Below are 18,737 nucleotides of genomic sequence, written 5' to 3'. Positions count from 1 at the left end.
TTGCCTAGGATTTTAATTTTCCTTAAGTCAATTTTGGAAATTTATATTTCTCAAGAAAATGGTTAAATCTAAATTTCAAATTTATTAACATAAAATTTTGCAATGCACTATTACGCATTTTTAAAATTTTTTACTCTTAGTAATTATATAACTTGACATGTGATCTTTTTATTTTTAATATATTTGATATTATTCATATTCATTTTCTCTCATTTTCAAAATCGTGCTGGGGTTTATATATCTTGTTAGACTTTTAGCATGTAAGCTTTTGATTTTAGTGATCATTGTGATGAATTTCTGTATTTGTTTTCTTTATTTTTACCTCATATATTGAGTTAATCAAATCATATTCTATAATTCCTGTATCCCATTTTCAATTTATTTAACTCTTTGTTACTTCTCATTTTTGATTTTTTGAGGTGTATTCTGTTTTTTTTTTTTTTTAGTTTCTTAAATAGAGAACTGAATTCACTTTTATCCTATATCTTTTTATTTGTGAGTAAATGGATTTAACAATTTTCATCTGTTGCTTTAGCTATATCCCAGAAATTGTTTTGTTTTGTTAAGATTTTATTTACTTATTCATGAGAGACACAGAGAGAGAGGCAGAGAAAGAAGCAGAGAGAGAGAAGCAGGCTCCATGCAGGGAGCCCGATGTGGGACTTAATCCTGGGTCTCCAGGATCACACCTTGAACCAAAGGCAGATGCTTCAACCGCTGAGCCACCTAGGCCTCCCTTTATCCAGAAATTGTGAACATGAATAACCTAAATGTTTTACTGTGTAAGCCTTCCTTTATTTTTAGGCACTAAATATTTAAAATTTCCATTTGGCCTTCTTTTACAGTCAGCTGGACTTTTTTTCATAAAATTTTGTTAAAACGTTTCAGTTTGGGAAGTTTCTATCAACATATCTTCAAGCTTACTGATGGTTTCCTTAGCCTTGTGCATCAAAATAATTCTTTGTTTCTGTTACAATATTTTTGATTTCTAGCATTTGCTTTTCATTATCTTTTAGAGTTTCCAATCTGTTCTTGCATATTGTCCATTTTTTCCATTAGAACCTTTAGCATATCAATGATAGTTATTTTAAATTCCTGGTCTGATAATTCCAAAATCTACCATATATGAGTTTGGCTGTGATGCTTGCCTTGTCTCCTCAAACAGTGTTTTTTTCCTCCCTTCTTCCCTCTCTCCTCAGATCCCCCCTCCCTCTCTTCCTTCTTCTTTCCTTCCTTCTTCCATCCCTTCTTCTTTCCTTCTTTCTTCCATCCTTCCTTCCCTCCCTTTTTCTCCTCCTCCTCCTCCTCCTCCTCCTCCTCCTCCTCCTCCTCCTCCTCCTCCTCCTCCTTCTTCTTCTTCTTCTTCTTCTTCTTCTTCTTCTTCTTCCTCTTCCTCTTCCTCTTCCTCTTCCTTCCTCTTCCACTCATTATTTTTGCCTTTTAACATCCTTTGTGATTTATTATTGAAAGCCTACATGATGTATCTATCAGATAAAAGAAACTGAGCTATGAGGTTTTGTATTTATCTGGCTGGGAGTTAAGCTGTGTTATTGTTTCCTTTAGCTTTGATGCTAGAGGCTGAAATTTCCTGTTGTGTCTTTGTTTTATTTCTCCTGTTATCTTTGGGTTTCCCTAGAGACTTCTTCCTAAGTGGGGGCTGAGTCTTGAATTTTCTTTTGGTTTTGATCATGTCTTTTTTTTTTTAATTCATGAGAGACACAGAGAGAAGTAGAGACACAGGCAGAGGGAGAAGCAGTACCCCCACAGGGAGCCTGATGCAGGACTTGATCCCAGGACCCCAGGATCATGACCTGAGCCAAAGGCAGGTAGGTGTTCAACCACTGAGCCACCCAGGTGCCCTATCTTTTAGTTTAGATCACATCTTATTAAAGAAGAGCTTTTGTTGACATTGTGATGCTAGGAAAGGGGGAATATGATCTTGTAATTAAGTCTTACTCCTGAAAGTGAGGGGGTCCTCCTAAGGCTAGGCCCCTAGGAGTTTTTAATCTCTCAAACTAGTCTTCACTTCATCTCCAGATATTAGCAATTAAACCTTAACCATTCCTACCAGACTCCACCCAAGACTTCAGCTTCTGCTTCTGTGACTTCAGGTCTCTGATACATAAAAGGTTGTTGATTTTCAGTTCAGTTTTTTCGATTTTTCTTGTTATAAGCAAAGGAATGAAAGTTTCCAAGTTCTTTACATGTTAAAGTGGAAACCGAAAGTCTCCACTTTTGAATTAAAGAAGTTTTTGTTTAGTCTTACTTGCATTTTGATCAAAGAACACATTTTTATTTATATCCTAATATATATTTAGTTTTTAGAACTGATTCTCATGTACTTGAAAATAATGCATAGTCTCCATGTTTGGGTTTCATAGGGTTTTTTTTTTGTTGGTTTTTAATTGACTTACAGTTCTAGAATTTCTTTTCCTTATATTGTTCTTTTTCTACATTGTGATTTCTATTTACTCCTCTATTTCTGCAAACATTTAAAAATACTTATTTTACAATTTTTAAAAACATTATTCTATTATCTCTAAGATTGTTCTTCCTCTTGCCTCTTCTTCCTGGTCATTCATTTTCTCATATGGTTTATAATATTGGCTATGATCTAGTTGTCAGTGAGGATAGTTTCCATGAGAAACTGTGACTTGCTTTAGCTGATGGTTTCTCATTTGTATCTGCTGGGACTTTCTGGATTTAGATGTACTGGATTGATGTTTACATTTATTTATTTATTTACTCAGGGTCCTAAACTATTCAGGTGGCTTAAATCTGGATCCTTCATTGTGTTCTGATGACCTGCAGGTGTGTGTATTTTTGTGCATAGGCCTAGGTGAGTAGGCAACTTCATTACAGCTTTCTTGGATTAGTTGGGCATGATTTTCTTACCAATTGCAATGCTAGTGGCTGCAGAATCAATTCAGGCCACTCAGTTCCAGCTGCCCACCCACATGAGGCTGCTGGCTAAATTTCTCTCTCTGTGTGGGCATTAATCCCTAGTCCCAGCTGTTAAGGCTCATAACAGGTTCCAAATCTCCTGTAACACTTTGCAGTTTTAACTCTCACCATTTTTGAGATTCCCTCTCTCTTTTTTTTTCAATTTGGGATTTTCCCTTCTTGGTCTCAAGTTAGAGCTATGGATTTACAATTGTTAGCTGATTTGTTTTTTTCTATTTTTAAGCCAGCAATTTTATCTTGTTTTGAGTAAAAGGAGCATCTTTTAGCTCACTTTGCCTTCCTTTTCAGAGCACGGGGGACACACATATTCTGAAAGGGATAGACAAAACTTTAGTGGAAAGGAAGTCTCTCCTGTGGGCAGCCAGACACTCGGTAGGTGCACAGGCAACACTGGGCTGAAGCTGGCTTATTCTTTTTTTTTTTTTTTAAATATTTTATTTATTTATTCATGAGAGACACAGAGAGAGGCAGAAACATAGGCAGAGGGAGATGTAGTCTCCTTGCGGGGAGCCAGATGTGGGACTCAAGCCCAGGACCCCGGGATCACAACTTGGGCCAAAGGCAGACACTAAACCACTGAGCCACCCAGGTATCCCAAGCTGGCTTATTTTTTACTTTAAATCATGTCACTTATTTAGCAAAGAGGCAACCCTGCCCAGTTGCACAACTCACCCTTGCATTGTACCTTTCTTTGGCTTCTTAAGGCCCCAGAGGCTGTGCCTGACTCTCCAGGACCTGTCCTGTCAGTGCTTGCTCTGAGTGATGCCCAGCTAGATTTCTAAGAGACACCTCATCCTGGAGTGTGTGCTTAGCCCCCATGGGAAGTCCTCTGTCTGTCCCTATAGGAAAACAGGACACCTGAACATTGAGCTGTGGCTGCAGTTGTTGCATAGACACTCATGCCTTTAGAATGGATGTTCCCTTTGTCTCAATCTGGGTCAATCCCTAGGCTAAAAAGACTTTAGCTAGAATATGTGATTGCAGCTAAAGATACCTGAAGACATAAAAGACCTTTATTCTGTTTCAAAATTCATAAACTTGAAAAAAGTTATCAATATTGTTTGATGACTTCAAACTTCTAAGGCAATGTCTCCCTTAGTCCACATTTAAACATTTATTTAAAGAAAATTATCCATACCCCAAGGTTACTAAGTAATGAAAATAACGCTATGTGAGTTCATTAGTCTCTAATACGATTTTTCTCCTCATTTTATTTCCCAATAAGGAAAGCTTTTCCAAATGATGTATTTCAGAGGCTGAAGAGAATGAATTATGATTGGTTTCTGCATGGCTATTATCAACCATAAGAGAAAAATTCAGCTAGTTTGCAATTTTCAAAGAAGTGGAGAGATTACTTTGTTAATGTCTATTCAGTTCATTTTCTATTTGGGGAATTGAAAATTCGAGTGTGGTTGCAGAGAAATGACGAGTGAGAGCTTCAATTGCAGTATAGTGGCAGGGCTCCATCTGCAGAACTTCTTTGCAGTTGCTTATGGAGAAGGTGAATAAGAACTCTGGCCTTGTGCCCTAGAATTGCACACTTATCCTAAATGAAGACTTATGGTAAAAATCACTGTTGTCAGCAAAACAGCATTTCTTAAGTGACCCTCTGTGCCTAGTTTCTTATGAAGGCTGAAAATCTACAAAGTTTTAGTTAGAGATGGTGTATGAGGTTGTTGATGTTATTACAAGGGTGATTATCTTACTCAGAGGACATACAAATTTACCTGAACAGGTAAATCAATTACATAAAGAACTGGTGTGGGGCACCTGGGTGGCTCAGTGGTTGAGCATCTGCCGTTGGCTCAGGTCGTGATCCCGGGATCCTGGGATTGAGTCCCACATCAGGCTTTCCTCAGTGAGCCTGCTTCTCCCTCTGCCTGTGTCTCTGCCTCTCTTGCTCTGTGTCTCTCATGAATAAATAAATAAAATCTTAAAAAAAAGAAAAAGAAAAAGAACTGATGTATTGAAACTCTCTATAGGCTGAGGGGAATGTGTTGGAAAAAGTGCTGGAAGGGAAGATGAGAGGCCTGGCTGTCAGTTAGTCCAGGCTTTGATAGTACTCAGCTGAGGGATCCCCCAACTTCCCTGAACCCCACTTTCCTCGTGTGAATGGGGGCAAAATTGGAAAGTTAGATAACAGTGATGAAAAAGTCACACACGATTTCCTTACCTGTGATCAATAAAACATGATTCCCTGCCTCCAAGAAGCTCAGTCGAGAAAAACAAAGAGCCCCTAGTAACATGGCCAAGACCATGGCAGCAGTGCAATGATTTCTGGCCAATGGTACTGAAGTGCTGCAGGAAGAAGCCAGCACTGGAAGAGGGGGGTTATCAAGTATGGATTTCAGAGGAAGGTACTGGCAAATGTGTGTCTGGAAAGAAGAACTCTACATGACTCAGTAAGAAATCCAGGTTGGGTAAAGGCATGAGTAAAAGCCTTAGTGGAGCTGTTGTCAGCTTATGGATCCGACACTGGGCACTGAGCCTAAGAAAGAGAAGCCTCCAGGAACACATGAAAATAATTTCCATAAAGAACAGTGGTGCAAGGTCTGCTGGCATGGGGGAGAGAAGGAAATGGGGTCCCCAGTGACCCCAGAGGACAGCGGTTATGGCTAGAGGTGACATTACAGAGAGGCAGAGCTCAGCTCACCTGACAGATGGTGCAGTGGGGCACACTCAGGGTAGGGAGGCAGTGCAACTGTTCTAGCCCAGACATCGCACGGACTTCCGTGCGATGACTGGGCGGTTCTAGTAGCTTTCTGGCCCGTTTTCACACATGTACCACAATAGATCTGTGTTCTGGGAACCTTCAAGGCCTTTCCCTGTCTCTGTGATTTTGAGGAATAACTTTCAGACAGTGTTGCAAAAATCGGAGAGGACTATAGTGTGGAAGGGACTCCCCAGTCATTGGCTACATTCAGGCAGAGCTGGATGGCCATCGGCAAGGCTGCCAGAGGGGGTTACTTGGACCCTGGGTCAGCCCCCATGGTTGCTGAGGTTCTCTGGGTTTTACTAAGTGAGAGGGGGGCCGGTCAAGGAGAGCTGGCAGGGAGAGGACTTGGGTCACCTGGATCGCAGATCTGGAAACACACTGTTGGCAGCAGCAGGTGGACCCCCGGAGGCCAAAGGCACCTGAAGGAAGGCTGCAGGGGCCTGGGCTAGCAAGGATGAGGGGCGGAGGAGGGCAGATTGGAGGGAGGCTGTGACAGAAGGGCAGAGCCAACTGGCCGAGAACTCACTCAGAGAGGGAAGGGGAGGAGGTGACATGGTTGTTCCGGGAATGGGAGGAAAGACTGTGGGCGAACACAAGCTGAGCAAGATGAACGAATGAGTCTGTCCCTGCCAAGTTTGGGCTGGGCGGTGGGATGGAAGCTCCGGTTTATGTGTCCTTGCAGAGGCTGTCGAAGGAGTTCAGGGTGTCACCGCGAGGGCACAGATGGAGCCATCCGGTCAGGGCACATAGAGCTCAGTCCCCTCCCTAGGGAGAAAGAGCCTGAACCCAGGCAGTCACAAGCTAGGCCCAAACTGAAGAGTGAACCCAGAGAAGGTGGATGCAACCCATCTGGTTTGCCCCTGGGAGCTGGAGGCCTGAAAATGTGCATGTTGATCCCAATGCCAACCTTCAGACTTCCCCTGGGGTTCAGGGGTGGGTGCTCAGCAAAAACAGATGAATCTGAAGGATGAGGTCAAAATGTTCGCTCTGCTATTATGCGCTAAGGAAAACAACTTAAATTTTGATGGTTTTCAAGATAGCTGTGTTAGAGGAAGCATGTTACTATTCTCCAGAATCTCAAGAACCATCTCGCAATCCTCTAGACAAAATACCATGGAGCCAGTAGAGGGAGGAACACAGTTCTGTAGGGGAAAGAGGAGAGACGGGGCTGAGAGCAGAAGAGGGGGGATGGAGCACAGCATTAGCCCAGGTAGGCTTATTTCACTAAGCATTCACTAGAGGGGTTGTGGGAACTCAACACCAGGGCAGGAATTTCCGTGCTCACAGTGGCACCCGTTCCACTAGCAGTTGATTCTGACCTGTACATATAAATGCACTTGGTCCCATTGGCCTGGGTGCCCTTGGATGATACCTCCTTGAACCTGACTCTACTAGCACAGTGCCAGTCACTCGCTGGAGATTTCTCGAGCTGTTTTCACAATAAAACTTGTCTTCTAAGCAGATTTCTTCCCCTCTGGGTAGGCACCATCCCTGATACCCCGGCCCACACTAGCCGTGAGCCTGACACCTCCGGATGTAGAAGCCTATAAAAGAAAACCAGGCCAGAGGCCACTGATAGGGTGTTCTGGAATCCCTGACAACAGCCTGACCAGGTTCTTCCCTCTATTCCCAGCAGTGACGGGTCTACACAAAGGCCATTTCTGTGCCACTTTGTATAGAGGGCCTTCTTTTTGTTTCTGCTCGCTGGTTCTTATCTGACCCCATGTCTCCACCAGGCTGGTGCTTCGGTTTCTACTCATCTCCACTTTCAATTCCCATTCTCTGTGTCCACTGAGGCTCAACATTTGATACTCAGACTAAGAACTCCGAACAGAAGGGAAGCAAACGGGCTTGGGAGAGGCATTGGACAGATGGAAGGAGGAGGCCTCTGCTTCAAATAAAAGAGCAATTTTCTCATTATGAAGCTATAGTACGTTTTCTGAGAGACTCTAATTTTGGAGGAAATGATCCTTGGAAAAGGGTTGGGTAGATGAAAGAAATAAATGACAAAGAAATATTTGAAGGTGGGTTGGTACAGATCATAGAGTCAGTTAAATGTCAGATCAAGTGATTTCCTAGGATTTTACTCATTTGCTCTTCTTCTTATTCACCTTTCTCTGTAACACAATTTATCAAAAGGTTGCTATTGGAAGAAGTCATGGGTTAACACTCACAATAACTTGGATTTTCAGAGGAAATGACAATGGTTAGTTTTTCATTTGTATGTAATTAAATGGACTTGCCCTCAAATCTCTACAGACTGGTTAGCCAGAAGAAAACCAAACATGCTCCCACACATGCCAAATACACGTGGAACAAAACAAACACTATCCAGACCCAAATTTCAATCTAGTAGAAAGCTTATTCTGATCTTGAAATTTAAACCGTCTCTTGAGACATTATTCACTCTCTCTTTGGATAAAAACTTCCCCATCACTTTGGGATCCCACCCCTTCATGCTCCAGTGACTGGACAGAGTCTGGGTATGTGAGAGGAAGATAATATGGCCTGTGACCCTGGGAGAGCAGAGACCATAGGCATTATTCTCATCTGCAGAATCACACTTTGTCCTACCCAAGAAACTGCCCTTCGTCAGGTGATTGACAGCAAGAACATCCCTCCTTTCTGCGAGATAGGTCACATCTTAACACTCCAGAAGCTAAGTAAAGAAGAGAATCTTCAAATCTAAAGACCCAGAAAGTGCTGCTTGAGATGAATTAAAATAAGCAAAGGCTTGAGGATTAGATGATCACTTCTCTGTGGCAGTGCTGGAAGCTCAAAACAACAGGACATGCTTTTTCAAGGTTATGAGGTAAAATCATTTTGAAACTAGAATCCTAGAACAAACTCCAGCTAAATTTCAGAGAGAACAAAGTGAAGATTTTTGAGCAGTGTGAGGACTCATAAAATTTATCACTCAGGGAGTCTTCGAATAAGCTTGTTGAAGCATGGATTTTGGCAGATAGATACTAAATTCCAGAAAAAAAGAATGATACAGGTACCTGATACAGGTACATGTAATGATACAGAGCATTAAAGAATGCTCTTACCAAATAAGTAAGTAAATAAACAAACAAAACCACACCACACAAATACCAGCAGCCAATAAAGCTAATGGTCAAAGTGACTATTTTAGCACACTTTAAAAATATTTTAGCGCCAATCTGAATACAGAAGGAGGCCTAAGTTAGAGGAAGAAGGTGAAACTAAGGACTTGCCTTGCTGATGTAAAGGATGTGAATACGAGCTGGGTCAGCAGTTGGTAAGTCATGTAACGATTTCAGGGCTTTCGCCAGCAGAAGTGAAGTAGGATGCACAGACATTAAAATGCTAGAGGAGCAAAATGAAAAAGGAAAACTCAACGGATTAAAACAAACCCAAGATAGAGAAATAAAAAGAAACACCAAGAAAGTGGACTAAAGAGAAAATACGAATGCGAAAATAAGCCCAACAGACATAATTGCAATGAATACAAATGAAAGAAAACCTCAGATACGGTGCCAGCTCTGAGCCATGTACAAGTAACACACCTAAAACAGAAGGACACACAGAAGGCACAATTTAAAGCAACTGTTTTATCTACGCCAGGCACATGGCTGTAGAACAAATGCCCAAATAGCAATATTAAGTTTAGGTAAGAGAAAACTGAAAGCGAAGATTTCTAAGCAGGACAACAGACACATGAAATATTTTATACGATTTATAATCTTAAGAAGATATGAATCACGGATTTTTTTTTTTTAGATCTCTAACAATCTCATTTCAAAAGACAAGAAAAACTGACACATTCTAAGGGAACTGGACAAATCCACATTCATGTGTGACATGCTAATACACATTTTTCTGAAATTGGCAGATTACGTAAATAATAAAAAAGGATTGAGAACTGAGCTTTCTGATTCCTCCCCACAACGGTGGGCCATAGATGGGTCACTCAAGTGCTGAGATATTGATCCACGTGGCCATGGAGTGGTCTGGTGGGACCTGTGGCAGCCACAACCTTGAATCAATTACCTCAGGCTTCAAGCACCTCTGTTATTTTCTGAAGGTGCCATCCAAATAAATTTGTTCGTGAGCTGTACTCTGACTTGAGCAAATTTGGAAATGACTGAGGAAAATTAAATGAAATCTGAAGCATGATGTGTTGGAACATGCGTGATATATCACATGTATTTGTATCATATGTATTTGCATATAATTTCTATGACACTTCATACCAATAAAGAGGAAGAACACATCTTTTTCTAAAAGCGTAAATAATACAAAAAACTGACGTGTTACATCTCAAAGAAAATCTTAATGAAATATATAAAAAAAGAAAGCATTTGTATAGATTTTATTCTCTGGCAATATTGTAATAAAGTTAGAAAATACATCACAAGGATGGGTTACACTAAAAAGCTACTAATTTCAAATAAAAAAAATTTTCACACATCATCCTGATACTTTTTGTGCACTTTTCCATATGTATGTTATGCTTCAGTTAGAAGGCTAGAATAAAAAAAATCTTACATAAGCTTTGAATTAAAGGCAGAAAATATCTATTTAGGAAAAAGGTACAAGTGTACTACATTTTAAAAGCTATAGCATGTCAGTTTGGTAGTCTTCATAGGAAAATATATAGTCTTATTTTCACATAACAGAAAAACAAATGGAGAATAAAAGAAGTGAGCATACAATTTAAAGAGGTAGAAAAAAAAAACCTGAAAATAAAATGATAATTTTTGACAAAGAGAAAAGCAAAATTATGGAAATAAAAGTGCCTTGAACAGTTAAATGAAGTGATGATTTTTTTAAAAGATTTTATTTATTCATGAGAAACAGAGAGAGAGAGAGAGAGAGAGAGAGGCAGAGACACAGGCAGAGGGAGAAGCAGGCTCCGTGCAGGGAGCCTGATGCGGGACTTGATCCTGGGAACTCCACGTCGATGTCCTGGGTCAAAGGCTGGCGCCAAACCGCTGAGCCACCCAGGAATCCCTTGATGATTCTTTGAAAACATCAATAAAGTGGGAGATCTCTCTCAATCCAAAACCCAAAAAATAGTAAAAAAAAAAAAAAAAAAAAAAAAAAGGAAAGGAACAAATATGAAGATTAGTAAATGATAATGATTAAAAATAATAAAAATAGGGATCCCTGGGTGGCGCAGTGGTTTGGCGCCTGCCTTTGGCCCAGGGCGCGATCCTGGAGACCCGGGATCGAATCCCACGTCGGGCTCCCGGTGCATGGAGCCTGCTTCTCCCTCTGCCTGTGTCTCTGCCTCTCTCTCTCTCTGTGTGTGACTATCATAAATAAATAAAAAATTAAAAAATATAATAAAAATAATGCTTTTTTTCTTAATGAAAATAGAAAAACTAAAAATCATGGGTGATTTTTCTGGTGATGCAAAATTTAGGAAAATTGAACCAATAAAAGTAAACAGACCTATCTATTAATGTGAGAGAAATGGGGGGGAAATAGCCAAGATCCAGCCCTATAAAGGATTCTTCTCCAGGTAACTTTTGTAAGTGAGATAATTCCTGTGTTGCATTAACTGTTCTAAAGGCACAGAAAAACAGCCAATTTAATATCCTGAGAATAAGATCTGAATATGACTAACATACACACATGTGTGCGTGTGTATACATGCTCACAAATCTTTGTCAATCTCCCAAGCATATATGCAAAACTCAGAAGTAGCATACTTACACTATTGAGTTTTGCAGTGGAATTAAAAGAATAGTGCATTATTCTAAGGTTTCTCCAACACTTGCCATGTAATAGTGGTTCTCTATCAAGAAAACAATGAAATTCACTATTTAGCGCATAGAAGGACAAGAGCTATTGGATCATCTAAACAGATATCAGAAACATTCTTGATAACATGCACACACATTCCTCAGTAAGTGAACAACAGAGGAAACCTCTTCCTCCCATAAAATGAGTCTACATAGTTATACAATTCCCTCAATGAAATCAAAGAGTAAGAGGCATAAATACTGGAAAACAAAAACGATATTTGTAGACCATTTATCATTATTTCAGTGATAACATGAACATATAAGAATAACAAATTGTGTTACGAGGCTAGACTCAAGACCAACATGAAATCTGAATTACTTGGAAATTATAAGGAGAGGAAAAAAAAAAAAAAACAAGTACTTCCTATGGCTTCAAAATGATTAAAAATACCTAGAGAAAATGCTAACAAAAATATGCCCAGCCTTTGGAAGGTACATTAGAGAACCACTGAAGGATATAAAAAGAATACCTGAATAGAAACAGCCTAATGTTATAAAAATATCACTTCTCCATGAGTCAATTTATAAATTCAATACAGCTCTATCTGGATCCCCAAGAGATTCTTTAAAAGACATTTATTTATTTATTTTAGAGAGAGAGAGAGAGAGCATGAGTGGGAGGGGCTGAGAGAGAGGGAGAAAGAGAATCTGAAGCAGACTTTGCCCTGAGCTTGGAGCCACACCAGGGGCCCAATCTCAGCACCCTGAGATCAGCAAAACCAAGAGTCTGATGCTTAACCCTGCTCCCCCACCACAAGATTTTAAGTCCAAACTTTAAATTTAGAGTGAAATCTTCTCCCCTCCCCCCAGGATGAATGTGTTTTTGCAAGAAGCCTTACACTATTTCTTCATTTCTCCACCTTACCTTACCTGCACCCTGCACCCCTCAACCTACCCCTGCAGACACAGGCTTGGTGCCTCTGCAGCCAGCCTTCCTGCTCCGTGGGTCTGGGAGATGCTCAGTGTGTGCTCTCTTAGATTCAGTAGAGGGACACCTGAGTGGCTGAGAGGTTGAGTGTCTGCCTTCGACCCAGAGCATGATCCTGGAGTCCAGGGATCGAGTCCCACGTCGGGCTCCCTGCATGGAGCCTGCTTTTCCCTCTGTCTGTGTCTCTGCCTCTCTCTCCATCTCTCATGAATGAATAAAATCTTAAAAAAAAAAAAAAAAAGATTCAGTAGTGCCTGCACTGGGGACCCCTTTCTCCGGGAAGACCTCTTACCTGTGCTTCTCAAGTAGATGGTATTTAGAAGCATCCTTCTGACTCCAATTCGAAAAAAAAAAATTGCTTTAATCAAGAAAGGATATTAATTTTCTCAAATGTCAGCTTGCTCTCTACAGAAATGATCATAGGGTTTTTCCTTTTTTATCTTGTTAATGTTCTAAATTCTTTTAATAGATTTCCTAAAGCTGACTTACTTTGACATAAAGAAAACGAATCCTACTCATTCCATTTGCTAAAATCACTACAATGGCATCCACTGTGCCCTGAGTAACCTTATGGAACAGTCTTGTTTTTATATCTTGAAATGTACTCTTGGATTTGCTAAAATGTAATTTATTTATACACATACATTTTCTTTTCAAGTGTATTATGTCTGTGGTTTTATTTTATTTTATTTTATTATTTATTTTAAGATTTTGTTTATTTATTCATGAGAGACACAGAGAGAGGCAGAGACACAGACAGGAGAAGCAGGCTCCATGCAGGGAGCCTGACCTGAGACTTGATCCTGGGTCTCCAGGATCACGCCCTGAGTGGAAAGCAGGCGCCAAACTGCTGAGCCATCCAGGGATCCCTTGTGGTTTTATTTTGAATGTCTTTATAACATTTTGATATTAGAATTCAGCTATAAAAATAATTGGGAAACATTCCATCTCTTTCTGTGCTCTAAAAACACAACATGAGAATTATTGAATTCCTAAATGTCTACTTTTAAAAATATTTTGCACCACTGCTGGTTTTAAGTAACTGAGTTTTAATTGTCCTTCAAAGTTATTCATCCATTCAATTTATGGTTTTGTTCACAAGTCAATTTTGGAAATTTATATTTTCATACAGGGTTTTCAAATTCATTTGCATTCCATTATACTTAGAATTGTCTTATAATTAAAATTTTTCCTTTAAGGGCCCACTTCTTGTTACTTTTAAATTCTGCTTTATCTCTTCTATGATATCATTTACTAGAGAATTATCATTTTATTGGTTTCTTCCCTCAGTTAGCTTTTAATTTTTTAAATTTAATTTTTGTTGTGTTCTGATTCACAATGAATTATGGTTTTATCTTTAGGAATTCTCAGTTATTTCGTTTGCCTTCATTTAACTTTTGAGCTTGATGCTTATTTCATTCATTCTTCATCTTTTTTATTTAGTAATCAGAAATACACTAAACTCATGAATTTCCTTTAGCTATATAAATGGGTAAGTTTTGCTATACTGTGTTTTTATTGTCGGTAATTATTAATTTAGTAATAATTTGTGACATCAATTTTGATTTTTTTGGAACAAGACTGAAAGTGGTTTTTTTTTCAAGATTTTTAACTAGTAATTTCCTCTTTTATTGCAAAATACTTGTTGAATATAGCCTCGATCTTTATTTTGGGACATTTTTCTTTTTTGAGTTTTATGTGATCACTATTCTGTGTACATTTGGAAAAACTATTTTGTTTTTGAGCTTGTTTGATGTACATGTTAGCCTACCATGTTGTTGCTTATTGTCTATTTGTTACAGCAGATTCTGAGGAAACTTTACAAAAAAGCTTTCCTTTACAAATAAGTATTCTATGTCCATTATGAAGTATCTGGTTCAGTAATCTATAATGGCGCATTTGCTGCTTTTTCTTGAATTCTGCTTTGTTATTATAATGCAGTCACCACAAGTTGTATTCTGTTTGTATTTTTCTGGCATAGTTTATTATTTTATTTTAAACTTTCAATATATTTTATCTTCATAACTCATTCACATTTAATATTGATCATGGGTAGACTGACTTCATTCCTGCTATATTATTTTATGCTTTGTTAGTTTTGCTTTCTCATTATTTCCCCTCTGCTGTTTACTGTATTGCTTTGGAAGTCATTAATCCTAATTCATGTCTTCTCATGATTACTTTATATTAAAAAATGCACCTGTGGGGCTCCTGGGTGGTTCAGTTGGTTAAGCATCTGCCTTCGGCTCAGGTCATGATGTCCAGCTCCTGGGATCAAGCCCCATGTCTGGCTCCCTGCTCAGCAGGGAGTCTGCTTCTCCCTCTCCCTCTGCTTCTATCTCCTGTTCTCTCTCTCTCTCTCTCTCTCTCAAATAAATGAATAAAATCTTTAAAAAAATGCACCTGTTTATCAATGTCAAGAATGAAGCAGAATGTACATATTTACCACCTTCAACTCAAGCAAGATGACAGCTTAAGCTTTCAGAGTACAGGAGGTTTTGGCTTGTTCTGTTTTGTGTTTAAGTGTGTTCTCCTTCCCCCCCCCCCACCCCCCGGAGACTCTGTCTCCCTGTGTCCCCTTTGCTCTGAGTTGCTGAGCTCAGCTTGCTTTTTCCTGAAAATTTTCATATATCCAGTGCTAGTGGTCCATCTAGTCATCTCCATAGAAGGAGGCCAAGCTGGTAACTGAGTCCACCACCACAGAGATTGTAGAATTTTGCAATTCCTTCTATGAAGACACTCTTCCTCATGTCCATCCTGACAATCCAAAGCCATCCCCATGTCCCTGGCTGTCTGTTCATGTGTGTTGAAAATGATGTGAGAGGACTCTAGTTCTGATGAGTTCTGACACATGACTTTATTTTTCTTCTGTCTTTGCTGGACAGTTATCCAGGAGATGTTGCAATATTGGCAGAGAGCTGGGAGGGATAGAAGTGGGATTGGCTTCATTTACTTACTGCCTGGGAGGGTGTCACCTTGCATATAATAACCAGCTGTTCTCTTTGCCCTCCTCTGTAGTCAGGCATGTAGTGTGAGGCTTCACTATTTTGCAGTGTTATTGTACAGCTGTCACCTTGTCCCCTGGCTGATGCACTTCAGTGGGAAGTTGGAAAGGGCAATGGGATGTGGAAGGAGACAAATATAAGGGCCATCCAAACCCTGGAAATCCTATTGGTGCTCTATGGCATAATTATTCGTGTTCTTATCTGATGATCCTGATTAACCTAAAAGTTCCTTGAAGGAATGAGGCAGCATTACATTTCTGTAACACAAAGCACCACAGGCCTTTTGCCATTACTCCTGGATGACTGAATAGTGAGTTAATACCACCGGATTCAAATCCATTTTTATATAGTTGTAAGCTTCCTTGGGGGTTAGAAAGTTTCTTAGGCTGAGTTTCCCAGGGGCAGACTGGGAGGTGAAATTCATGTGCAAATGATTTATGTAGAATGTGTTGCCAGGATAAACCAGTAAGGGAAGGATGGAGGCAGAACAAAAAAGGAGAAAGAGGAAGCAAGCAAACAAGCAAGCAAGGAGGAAATCACGAGCAAAGCTCCAGCCTCAACCTGCTTCCAAGAGGAGCTCTGGAGTGTGAATTGTGCTTCAGAGTTGGTCTCCCCTGGAGCTTCATGGAGTCTCATATTCTAAACTTGGCTAAGAGCCTTAGGGGATTAGGAGTAGTGTGGTGGGTGAGGAGGAATGCAAGCCCCCAGGCCCTCTGACTCTTTGCGCTTTCAGGCAAAGCATCTCCAGAAGCCAAAGGAAGAGTCTCTCAGTTGAGGCCTTACGAATCAGAGACAGAGGGAGAAATGGGTTCTGGAAAAGACCCAAGGGGATCTGGGTGGAGCCCCAGTAGCATCTGCCACAGAAACCTTGTTTTGGTTTTATTTTCTTAAGCCATTGCTTCCCAGAGTGTTGTTCTTTCTCTCAATGTATATACTTGGCCACTTTGAGGCATCTCCCTTTGCTGTAAGCAGATATGGTCAAGCACAGAAAATGCTCATATTGAGCCTTTCCTTCTACAAGATTCTTTGGGGACTACTGATGGCCACCTGCTACTGTCACTTTCACAGAGACTTCCCCTTGTTGCAAAAAGTGAAAGCTTTCCTGAGAAAGCATTCACTGTACAGACATTTTGGTCTAGACTTTGCGTGGATTTGACAAACACAATTGTAAAGATGGCTGGCATTTTTTTAATTAGAAATTTTTTAATTTTTTAATATTTGAGGAACCTCCATACTATTTTTCATAGTGGCTGTGCTAATTTACATTCCCACTAATGGTGCAGTGCACAAAGATTCCCTTTTCTTCATACCCTCACCAATGCTTCTCTCTTACCTTTTTAATAGCCGTTCTGTGGCTTGTGCTTCTGATGCCGTATCCAAAGAAATTCTTGCCAAGACTAATGTCAAGGTGAGACATTCTCTCTATGTCTTCTTCTAGGAGTTTTGTGGTTTCAGATATTACATTTGAGTCTTTAATCCATTTGGAGTCAATTTTTGTGAGGGGTGTAAGAACGGGGTCTAATTTCATTCTTTGCAGATGAATATCAAGTTTTGCTGACACCATTTATTGAGGAGAATATCTCTTCTGCATTGAGTATTCTTGTCTCCATTGTCAAATATTAGTTGACTGGATATGCACGGGTTTATTTCTGGGCTCTCAATCCTGTTCTCTTGGTCTATGTGTCTGTTTTTATCCCAGTACCATAGAGTTTTGATCATTACAGCTTTGTAATATAGTTTGAAATCAGGAAGTGTGATGCCTCCATCTTTTCTTTTCTCCCCTCAGGACTGTTTTGGCTACTTGGGGTCTTTTATGATTCCATATAAATTTTAGGATTCAGCAATCCCACTTATGAGTATTTACCTAAAGGAAATGAAATAACTATCTTGAAAAGATACCTGCATTCCTATGTTCATCACAGATTATTCACAATAGTCAAGACATGGAAATAACCTCCAGGCCCACTGATGTATGAATGGATAGAGAAAATAGTGTAGGGGTGCCAGGGTGGCTCAGTCAATTAAGCGTCTGACCTTTGATTCCAGCTCGGGTCATGATCTCAGAGTCATGAGATTGAGCCCCATGTCAGCTCTGCACTGAGTATGGAGTCTGCTTAAGAGTTCTCTCTCCTTCTCTCTCTGCCTCTCCCCTTACTGGCACTCACTCTCTAAACCTCTCTCTCTCTCAAAAAAAAAAAAAAAAAAAAGGAAGGAAAGAAAGAAAGAAAGAAAGAAAGAAAGAAAGAAAGAAAGAAAGAAAGAAAGAAATATTTACAATGGAATATTATTCAGCTACAAAAAAGAGGAATCTCGCCATTTGCAACAATATGGATGGACCTTTAGGGAATTATGCAAGTGAAATAAATCAGGCAAAGAAAAATACTGCGTGATCTCACATGGAGGAGGAATCTGAAAGAGCAAACTCATATAGAAACAGAGTAGAGGGATCCCTGGGTGGCACAGCGGTTTAGCGCCTGCCTTTGGCCCAGGGCCCGATCCTGGAGACCCGGGATCGAATCCCACATTGGGCTCCTGGTGCATGGAGCCTGCTTCTCCCTCTGCCTATGTCTCTGCCTCTCTCTCTGTGTGTGACTATCATAAATAAATAAAAATTAAAAAAAAAAAACTTTCTCTTACAAAAAAAAAAAAAAAAAACAGAGTAGAATGGTAGCTGCCAGGGCTGGGGTGGGGAAAAGGAGGAGATATATTGGTCAAAGAGTACAGATGTCCAGTTATAAACTGAGTAAGTTTTGAGGATCTAATGTACAGTGTGGTGACTATAGTTAACTATATTGTATTATATCCTTGAAAGTTGCTAAGAGAGTAGACTATAAATGTTCTCACCACACACACAAAAGTACTGATTAGTAAGTTGTGAATCATATTATTAATTGGTTAATCATGTTAATTAATCTTATGTGGGGGGCTACCTGGATGGCTCACCAGTTGAGTGTCTGCCTTTGGTCAGGGCATGATCCCAGAGTCCCAGGATTGAGTCCCACATTGGGCTCCCTGGGAGGAGCCTGCTTCTCCCTCTGCCTATGTCTCTGCCTCTCTCTGTGTGTCTCTTATGAAGAAATAAGTAAAAATAAAATTAAAAAAATTAAAAAAAACACAAGTCATCACATAATGCACCTTAAACTTTCCCAGTGGCATATCTCAATTATATCTCAATAAAGCTGAATAAAATAAAAATAAATTAAAATTCACATAGCAAATTTATGGGGAAGAATAGGAGAGAAAATGGATGAAAAGAGATTGGCTATGACCTGATTATTGTTGCTGCCGGATAGTGAGTTCATAAGAGTTAAATATACTATTGTGTCTACTTCTGTAACTACTTGAAA

The 18,737-nt window shown here is 39.8% G+C and overlaps 1 long non-coding RNA gene across 9 annotated transcripts in view; it reads left to right on the top strand.

Annotated features, from left to right (window-relative positions):
- LOC144281206 (uncharacterized) overlaps window positions 1–18,737 on the top strand; it is a 41,033-nt gene that overhangs the window by 8,385 nt on the left and 13,911 nt on the right. For 3 of the 9 annotated variants that reach the window (XR_013349708.1, XR_013349705.1, XR_013349707.1), the window contains 3 exons: window positions 1,723–1,826; window positions 2,751–2,839; window positions 3,253–3,336. The exons of 5 other annotated variants lie outside the window; for them this stretch is intronic. This is a non-coding gene — a long non-coding RNA (uncharacterized LOC144281206). The remainder of the gene's footprint in view (window positions 1–1,722; window positions 1,827–2,750; window positions 2,840–3,252; window positions 3,337–18,737) is intronic. One more of the 9 variants, XR_013349706.1, reaches the window with a different exon arrangement.

The sequence above is a fragment of the Canis aureus genome, chromosome 12, assembly GCF_053574225.1.
Source record: "Canis aureus isolate CA01 chromosome 12, VMU_Caureus_v.1.0, whole genome shotgun sequence".
Classification (NCBI taxonomy): domain Eukaryota; kingdom Metazoa; phylum Chordata; class Mammalia; order Carnivora; family Canidae; genus Canis; species Canis aureus.
Note: the sequence above shows the minus strand (reverse complement) of the source record. Positions and strands in the feature narration are given on the sequence as shown.